Raw genomic sequence first — 18482 nt, 5'->3', positions numbered from 1 at the left:
GCCCCATCTGATAAGTATTTATTTGAATAACACACCTATGGCCGTGTTTTTATATGGTAGTGCATGACACTAAGGCAAAAACAGTGTGTTATGCTTGATCGACAATGCAAAGCATATCCGATGGGCACGATACTTTGCACACACCTTCAACTAGGTGGAATTGACTTACATGCAAAGTGGCACGCCCATCGCATAAGTGCTTGATCAGATAACACACCTAGCAGCGTGTTTTTTTACGGATGTGCATGGCACTAAGGCAAAAATGGAATTTAATGCTCGATCGACCATGCAAAGCATATCCGATGGGCACGATACTTTGCACACACCTTCAACTAGGTGGAATTGACTTACATGCAAATTGGCATTCCCATCGCATAAGTGCTTGATCGGATCACACACCTAGCAGCTTGTTTTTTTACGGATGTGCATGGCACTAAGGCAAAAATGGTATTTAATGCTCGATCGACCATGCAAAGCATATCCGATGGGCATAATACTTTACCTATACCTCAACTTAGGTCGTATTAAAATGTTGTCAAAGAGGCACACCCATCCGATAAGTACTTGGTCAGATAACATACCTAAGGGCGTGTCTTTTTGCGGATGTGCATACCACTAGGGAAAAAACGGTGTATAATGCGTGATCGACCATGCAAATCATATTCGATGTGCATGGCACTAAGGCAAAAATGGTATTTAATGCTCAATCAACCATGCAAAGCATATCCGATGGGCACAATACTTTGCACACACCTTCAACTAGGTGGAATTGACTTACATGAAAAGTGGCACGCCCATCGCATAAGTGCTTGATCAGATAACACACATAGAAGTGTGTTTTTTTACGGATGTGCATGGCACTAAGGCAAAAATGGTATTTAATGCTCGATCGACCATGCAAAGCATATACGATTGGCACGATACTTTGCACACACCTTCAACTAGGTGGAATTGACTTAAATGCAAAGTGGCATTCCCATCGCATAAGTGCTTGATCGGATAACACACCTAGCAGCGTGTTTTTTTACGGATGTGCATGGCACTAAGGCAAAAATGGTATTTAATGGTCGATCGACCATGCAAAGCATATCCGATGGGTATAATACTTTTCCTATACCTCAACTTAGGTCGTATTAAAATGTTGTTAAAGAGGCACACCCATCCGATAAGTACTTGGTCAGATAACATACCTAAGGGCGTGTTTTTTTGCGGATGTGCATACCACTAGGGAAAAAACGGTGTATAATGCGTGATCGACCATGCAAATCATATTCGATGGTGACAATACTTTGCAGACACCTCAACCTAGTTGAAATAGACTTTCGTGCAAACTGGAGCCCCCATCCGATAAGTACTAGTTTGAATAACATACCTAGGACCGTGTTTTTTCATGGTTGTGCATGACACCAAGGCAAAAACTTTGTTTTATGCTTGATCGACAATGCAAAGCATATCCGATGGGCACAATACTTTGCACACACCTTCAACTAGGTGGAATTAACTTACATGCAAAGTGCACGCCCATCGCATAAGTGCTTGATCAAATAACACACCTAGCAGCGTGTTTTTTTATGGATGTGCATGGCACTAAGGCAAAAATGGTATTTAATGCTCGATCAACCATGCAAAGCATATCCGATGGGCACAATACTTTGCACACACCTTCAACTAGGTGGAATTGACTTACATGAAAAGTGGCACGCCCATCGCATAAGTGCTTGATCAGATAACACACATAGAAGTGTGTTTTTTTACGGATGTGCATGGCACTAAGGCAAAAATGGTATTTAATGCTCGATCGACCATGCAAAGCATATACGATTGGCACGATACTTTGCACACACCTTCAACTAGGTGGAATTGACTTAAATGCAAAGTGGCATTCCCATCGCATAAGTGCTTGATCGGATAACACACCTAGCAGCGTGTTTTTTTACGGATGTGCATGGCACTAAGGCAAAAATGGTATTTAATGGTCGATCGACCATGCAAAGCATATCCGATGGGTATAATACTTTTCCTATACCTCAACTTAGGTCATATTAAAATGTTGTTAAAGAGGCACACCCATCCGATAAGTACTTGGTCAGATAACATACCTAAGGGCGTGTTTTTTTGCGGATGTGCATACCACTAGGGAAAAAACGGTGTATAATGCATGATCAACCATGCAAATCATATCCGATGGTGACAATACTTTGCACACACCTCAACCTAGTGGAAACGGACTTGCGTGCAAACTGGAGCCCCCATCCGATAAGTACTAGTTTGAATAATACACCTAGGACCGTGTTTTTTCATGGTTGTGCATGACACCAAGGCAAAAACGGTGTTTTATGCTTGATCGACAATGCAAAGCATATCCGATGGGCACAATACTTTGCACACACCTTCAACTAGGTAGAATCAACTTACATGCAAAGTGGCACGCCCATCCCATAAGTGCTTGATTGGATAACATACCTAGCAGCGTGTTTTTTTATGGATGTGCATGACACTAGAGTAAAAATAGTATCTAATACTCGATTGACCATGCAAAGGATATCTGATGGGCGCAATACTTTGCACACACTTTTAACTAGGTGGAATTGACTTACATGCAAAGTGGCATTCCCATCGCATAAGTGCTTGATCGGATAACACACCTAGGAGCGTGTTTTTTTACGGATGTGCATGACACTAAGGCAAAAATGGTATTTAATGCTCGATCGACCATGCAAAGCATATCCGATGGGCATAATAATTTTCTCATACCTGAACCTAGGTGGTATTAAAATGTTGTCAAAGAGGCACACCCATCCGATAAGTACTTGGTCAGATAACATACCTAAGGGCGTGTTTTTTTGCGGATGTGCATACCACTAGGAAAAAAATGGTGTATAATGTGTGATCAACCATGCAAATCATATCCGATGGTGACAATACTTTGCACACACCTCAACCTAGTGGAAACGGACTTGCGTGCAAACTGGAGCCCCAATCCGATAAGTACTAGTTTGAATAATACACCTAGGACCGTGTTTTTTCATGGTTGTGCATGACACCAAGGCAAAAACGGTGTTTTATGCTTGATCGACAATGCAAAGCATATCCGATGGGCACAATATTTGTACACACCTTCAACTAGGTGGAATCGACTTACATGCAAAGTGGCACGCCCATCCCATAAGTTCTTGATCGGATAACATACCTAGCAGCGTGTTTTTTGACGGATGTGCATGACACTAGAGCAAAAATAGTATTTAATGCTCGATCGACCATGCAAAGCATATCCGATGGGCACAAAACTTTTCGTACGCCTCAACCTAGGTGGTATTGAAATGTTCGCAATGAGGCACACCCATCCGATAAGTAATTGGTAAGATAACACACCTAGCAGCGTGTTTTTTTACGGATGTGCATGGCACTAAGGCAAAAATGGTATTTAATGCTCGATCCACCATGCAAAGCATATCCGATGGGCACGATACTTTGCACACACCTTCAACTAGGTGGAATAGACTTATATGCAAAGCGGCACGCGCATCCCATAAGTGCTTGATTGGATTACATACCTAGCAGCGTGTTTTTTGACGGATGTGCATGACACTAGAGTAAAAATAGTATTTAATGCTCGATCGACCATGCAAAGCATATCCGATGGGCACAAAACTTTTCGTACACCTTAACCTAGGTGGTATTAAAATGTTCTCAATGAGGCACACCCATTAGATAAGTACTTGGTTAGATAACACACCTAATGGCGTATTTTTTTGCGGATGTGCATATCATTAGGAAAAAAATGGTGTATAATGCGTGATCGACCATGCAAATCATATCCGATGGTGACAATACTTTGCACGCACCTCAACGTAGTTAAAACGGACTTGCGTGCAAAGTGGAGCCCCCATCTGATAAGTACTTATTTGAATAACACACCTATGGCCGTGTTTTTATATGGTTGTGCATGACACTAAGGCAGAAACGGTGTGTTATGCTTGATCGACAATGCAAAGCATATCCGATGAACACAATACTTTGCACACACCTTCAACTAGGTGTAATTAACTTACATGCAAAGTGGCACGCCCATCGCATAAGTGCTTGATCAGATAACACACCTAGCAGCGTGTTTTTTTACGGATGCACAACAACACAAAGCAACTATAGACGCGCTTGGTAGATGCGCAAAATAGCGGGCACGTCTATAGGCGTTGCTCTAGTAGAGAAATTACGGGCGCGTCTATTAGCGCGGCTAAATGCTCGTCTATTTGCGCGTCAATCACCGCGTTTATTTGCGCGTTAGACCTGAGAAAATACGGGCCCGTCTAACATCCCGTTTATTAGCGCGTCTATTTGCGCGTATATTTGCACGTTTATTTGCGCGTTTACACTGAGACTCAGATGTGCATTTAGACGCGTTGTTAGATGCGCTCCAGAGAATACAAAAAGTGAGATTTTGGTGTAAATCATTGCTTTCCAAACATTGCCCATGATTACCAAAGCACATAATTTTTTGCAAGCCCACATATACAAGAATTAAGGGAAATGAGGAGAATGAGACAATATGTAAAATAGTTTTGCCAATATCAATTGTGGGGCTACGGTTCAATCTCATCCTCAATGAGATCAACCCTTGCCAAACTATCTACTTCAAAATCCAAACAAGTGTTTAGATCTACAAATACATTCAACCCACTACTACTTGTGCCACTCATGTGCTCATCGAAATCAAGATCTCCAATGGTAGGCTCGTCCTCACGGGTAATGCCGGCCTCCATATCTATATCTCCTATCTCATGATCACCCTCCTCTCTTGTATCACGGTCATCATCACGTCCATGGCCATGATCATCCTCCATATGCTCCATATTAGTAAATGTACTATACATCACTTTGGAACGTGGCATAATAGGTATGACATGCCACCACCTATTATTATCCACCATTGGTTGATAGACAACCTAATTCAAACACAAATACAATCATGTTACTTTTGATCTTGCATCAAATATTTAAAGGCGAGTATTTTTATGTGTGTGCACAGTACCTGTTCACATTGTTGCGGTAGTATTAGTGTGTCCTTCCTACTTTGCCAAAACTTTGTGGAGTCAATAGTTACAAAGCCACTTGCATGGCGTTTGATTGTTGCATTAGGGCCTCTTTCCACCACGTCCTTAAACCACTTTACATCCAAAACATACACAAAGAAGCGTCGAAAGTCAAGCATAATGATATCTTGGATTATGCCACAATAATCATCCATGACTCCATTGGCTCCCTCAAAGCTAGCAATGACGCCGCAATCTTGTGTGTTTCTCTTATCATCAATCCGTTGTGTTCGAAAATGCTTGCCCTCACACCATATAGCATTGAACATAGTGCACTACACCAAGAAAAAATCAATCAAATAAGCAATCTAAATTATTGAAAGCTCCTAACTTATGCATAACATTCTATATACCGACCTTGCTCATGCATCCCCTAGCATACTCCCATTCGTCTGTCTCTGCTTTCTCCATTTCATCAAGTAGCCAATCCACATGAATATCCTTTGGAAGTGCTCTTAGACGCTGAGGGTATGGCACACGAGATCCGTGGTGTGTACGAAAGAGGGCCCTTTCTTCTTGTCTTCTTGCCTTTGCATCCTCGTGTCTTGTCACCCATCTTTTCATCACATCACTATTAAGCATGCAAAAGAGGTTGATACTATTACGCAACTCCGTGTCTATTACTTTGTTGCGTCCTTTTCCTTGAGGCACAATAGAGGTCATCCTTAGGTCTTCATCATCTCTCCATAGTCGTGGGAGAGAGCTATCCACATCAACAAGAAACTCAGAAATATATACAAGTGACTCTTGTACCAACCAACCCTCGGCCATGCTACCTTCGGGTCTTGCATTTTGTCTCACGAAGCCCTTCAAGGTCTTCATGAAGCGCTCGAGGAAGAACAACCATCGTGCATGTATAGTACCGCATATAGCAATCTCATCCACCAAATGCACTATGAGATGTAGTTGGCTTGTGAGAATAGAACGTGGAAATGTCTTCTCCACTAAACAAACTGCCTCCACTGACATAACTCGAGCATTCTCAAGCGTGGTGGGATCTATTTCCTTTGAGCTCACATACCTCACAAGCTCGCCCATCTTGTAAATACAATCTTTCACGTCCTTTGATGCACTACCTGAAATGCTAGTAGGTAGTATGAACTGAACCCGCGAGGAGGTGGTTGATTAGTTGCTTATAGCTATTCACTCACAAATTTGAAAGGAAAAAGATATTATGCATATAAAATACTTACTTGGAGCATCTTGTGCCAATCATGAGATTTCAAGCCATATAATTGCTCTACACCTCTTTTCTTGCTCTTTGTAAAGGCTCCCTTCAAACACCTCATGCATCCAGTGGGAGTACGAATTGTAGTAATAGCGCGCTTCACCGTCGCCATCTCTAGCTTTGATAACATCCACGGTGCACGAGGTAAAAAAACACGCCCATTTGGTCTCTCTTGAGGCCAAGCTTCACGCATCCTCCCTGTGGTACGTAGATCCTCCCTTATACTTGCCGAATCTCGTGTCTCATTCAAATGCTCCCAAATGGTAGATGCCACATTCTTGAAGATATGCATGGGATCAAGCAGGTGATTGATCTTGAGGTGGGACCAATATGGTAAACGATAAAAGATGGAGTATCTAAACAAAATAAAGTGTTAGCGTGCAATCCTCACTTTCAACCAATATAGCCAATCTTTACTTCCAGCCAATAGTTACAAATCCTTACCGGCTCATGCCAAGTGGTGGAGGAGTCGTGGAACCGTCCCAAATTCTCATCCAATGTCCCGCGGTGAGTGATTGTGGGGGGACTTCATTCCAAGGGGCAACATATCTAGGATGATCAGGTGGGAGAAATCGATGGTGATTCTCATAGATGACCTTATTCAATGCGTCTGCCCGTGAGGCAACTAGTGAAGGACCACGAACAGGACATGCATGGTAACCCGATGTAGTGAGACCTGAAACAATAGATGCAATTAAGAGTGGAAGGTGGGTTTAGGGTGCCACGTCCTTGCCTATTCATAATTAAAAAATGCAATGCTTACCTGAACACTCGCCATAGCCTGGGAAGTCATGCATCGTCCACATCAAGACTGCTTTGCAGTTGAAGTCTCGTGACGAGGGAGGCCTGCTCACATCATGCACCTCGATACCTCTCCAAAGTATCTCTAGCTCATCAATCAAAGGCTCCAAATAAACATCAGGGTTTTTGACTTTATGTTTCCCTGGAATTAGAAGGGACAGCATGACATGTCCTTTCTTAATAGCCATAGAGGGTGGAAGATTGTAATTCACCAATACCACTGGCCATACACTGTAAGACGTGCTTTTGAGACCAAATGGGTTCACACCGTCCATACCCAATCCAAGTCTCAAGCTCCTAGGTTCTTCCTTGAAGCTTGGCCATGTGTCTTCAATATGCTTCCACGCAGGAGAGTCCGCGGGAGTTCTCCACTTGCCATCGGTTGATCGATGGGAGGAATGCCATGACATGAGCTCTGCAATAGATTTGCACTTGAACATATGTTGGATGCGAGGGATTATGGGAAAATGTCGCAATACCTTACGAGGCACGTCCAAGGTTTTGAGATCTGCTCTATATCTTGCCTCTCCACAAGTAGGACACTCTCTTGCATCCTTATGTAGTCCACGAAACAAAACGCAATCGTTGACACATGCATGGATGCGCTTGTAATCTAATCCTCCAAGAGAGGTCACATGTTGCCTTGCCATATCTCTTGAGGTCGGTAATTTATTCTCCCTTGGAAGCATTTTACACAATAGCCTGCACGTGAAGACCATAAATGAGGAAAAGCATTCGAGTAATTGACCCACGCGCATAATTCACCATGTATGCAAAATCGACTTTAAATTAAAGCTTACTTGAGTAATGCATTCAAACTTGCATTGCTCCATCCATAGATGGTTTGCAAGTTTAGTAACTCAAGGGAGGCACGTAGAACAGAGAATGTGCTCCATGCTATTATCTCTCCCTTGATGGACATATAGATCCCGCACCATATCATCAAACACCTCCTCCTCCATGGCTTCATGAGGTAATGGTGGAGGGCTACTATCACCATCACTCCATGCATCCGTAACGGTCCCTCCTGAAGATCCCACCTCATATCGCCGACGCTTTGCCTCCTCACGACGGGCATAGGGTAACATGTGCGGGTGTGGCACTGCATCCTGTATCAAATTAAAACGGGATCATTATAACTCAAACATATGAACACACATAGGTATCTCAATCAACCTTAACTTACAAATCCTTACCCTGTTTACGGTCACATCCCATTCTCCATACTTTAAGATATGATTGAGCGTAATCCTGCATGCACGATACATGTTTCCTCGACATCGATCACACAGACATTTGATTTTTTGCTCCAACCACATTTCGCGATGGTGGATACGGAGGGATTCATCCTCACTGGAGATGCTTGTTGAAGATGGAGACATCCTACAAACAAACAACCCACCAAATTTGCTCTTCTTCAAATGATTAACTTAAAAACTCTGTGTCACGTCTATCGCCGCGTCTATCATCGCGTCTAATGTCGCGTCTACCTGCGCGTCTAAATGCCCATCTACTCTGTGTATTTAAACGCGCCTGTAGACGTGCTAATAGACGCGACTATAGACACGCTAATAGACGCGACTATACCCGCGACTTTTAAACCTACTTTTTGGCGCGCCGCTCGCTTTGCTTTGCTTTTCTTTTGACTACTTAAACTTCGCGAGCGGCTTTCTTCCTTCTTTATTAGCAGTTCTATAGATTCGAAGCTTAAGAGAGAGCCTCCCATACATAGTTCCAAGCTTTCACTCAAGACAAAGGGACTGTACCTACACAGCTTGCTTCCAAGGCTAAAGAAGAGGAGGAGTACGAACAAGGAGAAGAAACAAGTTTGGAAAAGAAAGATCCTTCCATACCTTTTTCCAAGTAAGTCCTTTTGAAGTTGTTCTTGCTTGCTCTTTCCAGTTTTGTACTTTTTCGCATCCACGAAACGCAGCATCTAGGTATGAGCGACACGTTCTTTTGTCGGGCGAAATGTCCTTTTCCACTTTTGAGTATTCTCGACTGTCGGAGCGCGTGTATAGAGCATTGAGAAGGCTAAGGTGGAATCCATTGAAGCCGTATGCTTGCTTGAGAAGCACTTTCCCTCGAGCATTATGACAACTCAAGTCAACTTGCTTGTGCACATAGTTGATGAGGTGGCTATTGCAGGTACCGTTCATAGTCGATGGATGTTTTTTCTCGAGCGGTTTATGAAAACTCTCAGGGGGATCACTATATATAAACCCTCTATATCACATGCGTTCAAGGCCTATATTTAAAATCCCTTATCTGTGAATTTTTTCATTAATAAAATGTACCCCTTTTCTATACAAATCTGTAAATTTTTTCCAAACCCTTTAAAGTTTTCATAAACCGCTCAAGAAAAAACATCCACTGACTATGAACAGTACCTACAATGGCCACCTCATCAACTATGTGCACAAGCAAGTGCACTTGAGTTGTCATAATGCTCGAGGGAAAGTGCTTCTCAAGCAAGCATACGGCTTCAATGGAATCCACCCTAGCCTTCTCGATGCTCAATATGGAGATCCCTTTTTGAGATATCCACCTATTTCACATGCCCATGTAAGATATATTCATAATCGGTCTACATATTATTTAGCTTAAATTGAAATCAATGCGATTTGATAGTAAGCATACCTCACAATACCATTGATCTTGAATATAGCATTTATAACATCTTCTTGTAAGCACCCTTATATTGTAATTGGGAGGATGAACTATCAAAGCAACAAAGAAGTCATGTCAACAATATAACATAATCATAATTACACTAACGCATCACGATTATCGGTACACTAATCCTACAGCTTAGAATACCTGTAAGACCTCATGCCAATCATGGGACTTGAGCCCACTAGTCTTATTGTCCTTTGAAAATTCTCCTTTCAAGCAACGCATGTACCCTGTGGGTGTTTGAAAAGAGGCAATGTCCGCCTTGACCGCTGCCTCCTCTCTCGTAGAGAGGATCCATCTTGCTTTCAGGAGGATAACTTTTCCTGAAGCACGCACTTGGGGCCACAAATGAGACATCCTATTCATAGCACGCAAGTCTTCTCGCACTCCTCTTGAGTCTTTGGAACCAACCAAGTGTGCCCAAATAGTAGCCCCCACATTCTTGAAGATATGCATGCGATCCAAGAGATGATTGATTTGTAACTAACCCTAATAAGGAAGCTCGTGAAAGATCAATAGCCTCTTCATACCATGAGGAGGTTCCTCTCCATTTGCCCTCCAAGCCTGAATCCAGTCACTTGCCTTCAAATATGGTGGTGGTGGATCAAGTTGATCTCCACGCGCGAGATGGTCCAGCAGAAGGTATCGAGCATGACCTTCATAAACAATTTTCCTCATATGTTTGGAGTATCATGCAAGCGATTTCAAACCCGGTCCACAAACAAGACAAGCATGGTACCCACTTGTAACAAGTCCTGCACGTGTGCATGAATGTGTTAGTATAAGACATGCATGCAAAAGAGAGTCATAAAAGCATAATCCTATATTATACATGTAAAGATACAACCACGTACCTGCGCACTCTCCATGGTCCACATCAAGATACCCCTGACCAAAATATCATTGGTATGTCGATGAGCTCTAGCACAACAACACAAAGAAACTATAGACATGCTTGATAGATGTGCAAAATAGCGGGTGCATTTATAGGCATTGCTTGAATAGAGAAATTACGGGCACATCTAACAGTGCATCTAACAACACGTGTATTGACACGTTTATTAGCACGTCTACACTGAGAAAATATGGGCCCATCTAACACTACATCTATCAGCGCATCTATTTGTGTGTGTATTAGCGCATCTATTAGTGCATCTACAGTGAGAATTAGACACGTATTTAGACGCAAAATAGAGAATACAGAAAGTGACATTTTGGTGTACATCACTGCTTTCCAAACATTGCCCATGATTACCAAAGCACATAATTTTAACAAAAACATTAATGCTTTTTTGCAAACCCACATATACAAAAATTAAGTGAGGTGAGGAGAATGAGACAATATGTAAAATAGTTTTGCCAATATCAATGATGGTCAATCTCATCCTCAATGAGATCAACCCTTGCCAAACTATCTACTTCAAAATCCAAACAAGTGTTTAGATCTACAAATACATTCAACCCACTACTACTTGTGCTACTCATGTGCTCATCGAAATCACCATCACCAATGGTAGGCTCGTCCTCATGGGTAATGGCCTCAATATCTGTATCTCCTATCTCATGATCATCCTCCTCTCTCGTATCACGGTCATCATCATGTCCATGGCCATGATCATCCTCCATACGCTCCATATTAGTAAATGTACTATACATCACTTTGGAACGTGGCATAATAGGTATGACATGCCACCATCTATTATTATCCACCATTGGTTGATAGACAACCTAATTCAAACACAAATACAATCATGTTATTTTCCTTGCATCAAATATTTAAAAGCGAGCATTTTTATATATGTACATAGTACCTGTTCACATTGTTGCGGTAGTACTAGTGTGTCCTTCCTACTTTGCCAAAACTTTGTGGAGTCAATAGTTACAAAGTCACTTGCATGGCGTTTGATTGTTGCATTAGGGTCTCTTTCCACCACATCCTTAAACCACTTTACATCCAAAACATACACAAAGAAGCGTCGAAAGTCAAGCTTAATAATATCTTGGATTATGCCACAATAATCATCCATGGCTCCATTGGCTCCCTCAAAGCTAGCAATGATGCCACAATCTTGTGTGTTTCTCTTATCATCAATCCGTTGTGTTCGAAAATGCTTGCCCTCACACCATACAGCATTGATCATAGTGCACTACACCAAGACAAAATCAATTAAATAAGTAATCTAAATTATTGAAAGCTCCTAACTTATGCATAACATTCTATATACCGACCTTAGTCATGCATCCCCTAGCATACTCCCATTCTTCCATTGTGATATGCATCCCCTCGTCTTTCTCTGCTTTCTCCATTTCATCAAGTAGCCAATCCACATGAATATCCTTTGGAAGTGCTCTTAGATACTGAGGGTATGGCACACGAGATCCGTGGTGTGTACAAAAGAGGGCGCTTTCTTCTTGTCTTGTTTCCTTTGCTTCCTCGTATCTTGTCACCCATCTTTTCATCACATCACTATTAAGCATGCAATAGAGGTTGATATGATTAAGCAACTTTGTGTCTATTACTTTGTTGTGTCCTTTCCCTTGAGGCACAATAGAGGTCATCCTTAGGTCTTCATCATCTCTCCATAGTCGTGGAAGAGAGCTATCCACATCAACAAGAAACTCAGAAATATATACAAGTGACTCTTGTACCAACCAACCCTCGGTCATGCTACCTTCAGGTCTTGCATTTTGTCTCATGAAACCCTTCAAGGTCTTCATGAAGCACTCAAGTAAGAACAACCATCGTGCATGTATAGTACCACATATAGCAATCTCATCCACCAAATGCACTATGAGATGTAGTTGGCTTGTGAGATTCACTCACAAATTTGAAAGGAAAAAGATATTATGCACATAAAATACTTACTTGGAGCATCTTGTGCCAATCATGAGATTTCAAGCCATATAATTTCTCTACACCTCTTTTCTTACTCTTTGTAAAGGCCCCCTTCAAACACCTCATGCATCCAGTGGGAGTACAAATTGTAGTAATGCCACCATCTCTCACTTTGATAACCTCCACAGTGCACGAGGTAAAAAAACATGCCCATTTGGTCTCTCTTGTGGCCAAGCTTCACGCATCCTCCCTGTGGTACGCAGATCCTCCCTTATGCCTGCAGAATCTCGTGTCCCATTCAAATGTTCCCAAATGGTAGATGCCACATTCTTGAAGATATACATGGGATTAAAATGTTTCATAAACATCCACCGACTATGAACGGTACCTACAATGGCCACCTCATGAACTATGTGCACAAGCAAGTGCACTTGAGTTGTCATGATGCACGAGGGAAAGTGCTTCTCAACTAAGCAATGCTAGCCTTATTGATGCTCAATATGGAGATGTCTTTTTGAGATATCCACCTATTTCACGTGCTCATGTAAGATTCATAATCTTTCAACAGATTATTCAACTTAAATTGAAGAAAATAAAACCAATGTGACTTGATAATAAGCATACCTCATAATACCACTTATCTTGAATATAGCATTTCTAACATCTTCTTGTAAGCACCCTTTCATTGTAATTGGGAGGATGAACTATCCAAGCAGCAAAGAAGTCATGTCAATAATATATCATAATCATAATTACACTAACACATCATGATTATCAGTAAACTAATCCTACAGCTTAGAATACCTATAAGACCCTGTGCCAATTATGGGACGTGATCCCACTAATCTTATTGTCCTTTCAAAATGTTCCTTTCAAGCAACGCATGTACCCTATCGATGTTCGAAAAGAGGCAATGTCTTCCTTGACCACTACCTCCTCGCTCTTGGAGAGGATTCCTATTGCTTTCGAGAGGACAACTTTACAACCACGCACGTGGGTCCACAAAGGACGCATCCTATTCATAGCGTGCAAGTCTTTTCGCACTTTTCTCGAGTCTTTGTCACCAACCAAGTGTGCCAAAATAGTAGCCTCCACATTCTTGAAGATATGCATGGGATCCAAGAGATGATTGATTTGTAACTGACGCCCAATAAGGAAGCTCATGAAAGATGGATAGCCTCTTTATACTAGGAGGAGGCTCCTCTCCATTTGCCCTCCAAGCCTAAATATAGTCACTTGCCTTCAAATATGGTGGTGGTGGATCGAGCTGGCCTTCATGCGGGAGGTGGTCCAGTGGAAGGTATCGAGCATGACCTTCATGAACCATTTTCCTCATATGTTTGGACTCTCGTGCAAGTGCACTTAAACCCTTCCCACAAACAGGGCAGGTATGTTACCCACTTATTGCAAGTCCTATGCATGCATGCATGAATGTGTTAGTATAAGACATGCGCTAGAAAGAGAGTCATAAAAGTATCATTATACATGTAAAGACACAACCATGTACCTGCGCACTCTTCATATCCTGGGTAGTCATGCATGTTCCACATCAAGATTCCCCTAACAAAAATGTCATTGGTATGCCTAGGAGCTTAGGAAATATCAAAAACTTGTATGCCTCTCCATAACATCTGTAATAACATCTGTAACTCGTCTATCAAAGGTGCCAGGTACATGTCCATATTTTTTGCCTTGTACTTCGCTAGCACAAGCAGTGCAAGTATGAGGTGTTCCTTCTTTATTGTTAGCCATGTTGGGATATTGGAATTCACCAAGACTATAGGCCATGTTGACCAAGATGTCGAGCGTAACTCGAAATGGTTCACGTCATCCATGGCCAGCCCAAGATGTAAGTTGCGTGGATCCCTCACAAAGTTTGACCAGTGATGGTCTATGTGCTTCCAAGGAGCACAATCTATAGGAATCCTCAATGTGTCATCAGTGGAATGATGTGTAGCATGCCAAGTCATCAACTCCGCTATGGATTTGCATCGAAACATGTGCTATATTCTAGCAGTGATGGGAAAGTATCTCAAGACCTTTAGTAGGGTTTGCTCACCTTCTTGCAACACTACTACACATGGATCCTGTTGCGACGTTTACGTACAGACGTTTAGCACGCATGGGGCACTAATCATCGGTATGAAAAGCGGGTTCCGTAAAGCGTCGCTATATAGCGACGCTAGACAAATGTCGCTATATAGCAACCATTATAAAGGTCACTATATAGCAACTTATGAGTGTCGCTATATAGCGACACTAAGATACTATTTTATAGCGACGTTTTCCAGAGAGGTTTTTTACTCATATAGGCCTTAAAAGTTAGTTTTTTCCAATGACAAATTTTTTTAAATTTTCATACATGTTTGATCTAATAGAGAATAAAAATATGAGAGCATGTACATCAATCCTTTGAAGCTCATATATTCATGTCCAAGTTTGAGATGAAAAAAATCAATTAAGAGCATTTACATCAACTGTTTCATCTTGAGCCAAGTCTAAGGCACCAAACAAGTCTATCTCCAACTCTATACCGAGTTGATCTCCTATATCATGATCGTACTATCATGATCGTACTGTAGCATCATACGTTCACCTAAAAGTACTTGATCATCTTCTTCAATAAAGTGTGGTGATTCTTGATGATCGTTGTCTTCTTCCTCAATATCGTGATCGCCATCTTCCTCCCATGCGATGTCATTATGCGCATCTTCCTCTTGGCTCATATTGTGATCTTCATCTTCTTTGCTAGATTCATTGGGATCAATTGGATCCGGAATTGGTAGTGGCATCTCCATATCTACATCTGGATCTTCAAAAATTTGCTTACTTCGTGGTGCAACTTGGATCACATACCACCATCTTGGATCAAAACAATCCGGATGAAAAACCACCTATATTGAAGATGGGTGCCAAATGTCGTTAATTATATATGAAATTATGCTCAAGTACATGTATCAATGGCTCTTTAAAAACAAAAGCTTCGATTAATTAAATCATTAGTATGCACCTGCACACAGTGCTCGGGAAGAACAAAAGTATCACTTTCATCGGTCCAATGTTTGGTGGAATCTATTGCAAAGAAGCCGCTACTATCTTTTCTCACTGTCACATGGGGATCGTTGTAAATAGTTCTAAACCATTTTACATCAAGAATGAAAATACTAAATCGTATGAAATCAACTTCATAGATGTTGCGTATGGTTCCACAATAATCCAACTATGAGGAGAAAAGATTGGTATCCGAAGCACTTGCTCGGCTATCTTGTGTGAAGTTAGCCATGACTCCACAATCATATGTGACTCTCTTTGAATCGATGCGTTCCACGTGAAAATGTCGTCCATATGACCATAATGCACTATACTTTTTGTACTATAAAAGAGCATCATTATAACAATGAAGATGCATCTATTTTATAGTGTATATTGCCACAAATAATTAATTAATTACATCAAAAGGTAAGAAACTTACATGCACCATACATCCAGATGATAACTCTCGCTCGCACTCATTTATTGTCTCTCCATCACGTTCAGCTTTACGTAGAGCTAGTTGTAGCCAATCAAGTGACATGTGAGTGGGCAGAAGAGCCAAATCCCGTGGACATGGTTGCGATCGCCTGTACATTACTCTGAATCTCATCCTTGCATTTATTCTTTCTGCTTTGGCCACTTCATATTTCTCAATCCACTTCTGCATCTCAGGGCTATTTAGGATACAAAACTTATTGAATTTCTCCATTTGCTCTTCGCTCATTTTTCTTTCAATCCCTTTTCCTTGGGGAACCTCACCAATGATGCGATCATCATCCTTGTTATGCCAAGCTTGCAGCATATCGCGATCCGTGGATGCAAGAAACTCTGTGATATATACTAATGACTCTTGCACAATCCATCCCTCTGCCATGCTTGCTTCTGGTCTTGCTCTTTGTCTTACAAATCCCTTTAAAGTTTTCACTCGGGGGGGCACTCATCATACGTAACCCTATCACGTGAGTTCAACAGAAGGATATTTTTTATTTCTAAAATTTACAGAAATAAATATACATAAGGGACTATTTAAAGGATGGCTTATGCAAGAGTCATTAGTATATATCACAGAGTTTCTTGCATCCATGGATCCCAATATGCCGCAAGCTTGGCATTACAAGGATGATGATCGCATCGTTGGCGAGGTTCCCCAAGGAAAAGGGATTGAAAGAAATATGAGCGAAGATCAAATGGAGAAATTCAATAAGTTTTGTATCCTCAATAGCAAGGAGATGCAGAAGTGGATTCAGAGATATGAAGCGGCCAAAGCAGAAAGAATAAATGCAAGGACGAGATTCAGAGTAATGTATAGGCGATCTCAAGCATATCCATAGGATCTCGCCCTTCTCCCCACTCACATGTCACTTGATTGGCTACAATTGGCTCTACGTAAAGCCGAACACGATGGAGAGACAATAAACGAGCGCGAGCGAGAGTTATCATCTGGATGTATGATGCATGTAAGTTTCTTACCTCTTGACATAATTAAGTAATTATTTGTGGCAATATAGGCTATAAAATAGATGCATCTTCATTGTTTTAATGATGCTCTTTTACAGTACAAAAAGTATAGTGCATTATGGTCATATGGACGACATTTTCGCATGGAATGCATCGATTCTAAGAGTCACGTATGATTGTGGAATCATGGCAAACTTCACACAAGATAGCCGAGCAAGTGCTTCAGATACCAATCTTCTCTCCTCACATTGGATTATTGTGGAACCATATACAAAATCTATGAAATTGATTTCAGACAATTTAGTATTTTCATTCTTGATGTAAAATGGTTTAGAACTATTTACAACAGTCCCCATGCGATAGTGAGAAAAGACAGTAGCGATTTCTTTGCAATAGACTCCACAAAACTTTGGACCGATGAAAGTGATACTTTTATTCTTCCCGAGCACTGTGAGCAGATGCATATTAATGATTTAATTAATCAAAGCATTCGTTTTTAAAGATCCATTGATACATGTACTTAAGCATAATTTCATATATATAAGAGCCAAGAGGAAGATGCACATAATGACATCGTATGGGAGGAAGATGGAGATCACGATATTGAGGAAGAAGATGATGATCATCAAGAATCACCACACTTTAATGAAGAAAATGATCATGTACTCTTAGGTGAACGTACGAAGCTAGAGTACGATGATGATATAGGAGATCAACGCAGTATAGAGTTAGAGATAGACTTATTTGGTGGGCTCAGGATGAAGCCATTGATGTAAATTCTCTTCATTGATTTTTTTCATCTCAAACTTAGACATGAATATATGAGCTTCAAAGACTTGATGTACATGCTCTTCTAATTGGAGGTTCAACAGCAGCACGCAACTACATTACAATAATAGCAAGAAATTATTGGAGATGTGATATCTGCCATCAAGAATTTCGAGGCTCATCGGCGAGGATGTTATGGCGTTTTGTGGGAGATGTTAATAAGAAAATGCCATGGTGCAGAGGCGATGGTGCACAAAGAGTGGCCACCATCTTACAACCACCTACTAGTATTGACATTGACATAACAATGCAGTCTACAGATGCGAGTGAAGTTGTTGCAAATGTGGAGAATAATGTTAGATGCTAGACGGTGGACGGTGGAGATGTAATATATGTCATCAGACATACATTGGCTCTCGCTTAAGAAGGAGATTGCATTTCTTGGGTGATAGGCATGGAAGAATTTTAAAATGCAAAGGACTAAGAGATTAGGTGCAAACTCTTGTTGCTACCATTTTGGAACTTGTTGTCCAACATTATACTTTTTAATTTTGAATTGATGTATTGTAAAATTGATTTTGCAAAGGATGAA

This window comes from Dipteris shenzhenensis, chromosome 30, assembly GCF_047967505.1.
Source record: "Dipteris shenzhenensis isolate YYH24624 ecotype China chromosome 30, Dip_SZ_1.0, whole genome shotgun sequence".
NCBI classification, from domain to species: Eukaryota; Viridiplantae; Streptophyta; class Polypodiopsida; order Gleicheniales; family Dipteridaceae; genus Dipteris; species Dipteris shenzhenensis.
This window is presented reverse-complemented; position numbering follows the sequence as displayed.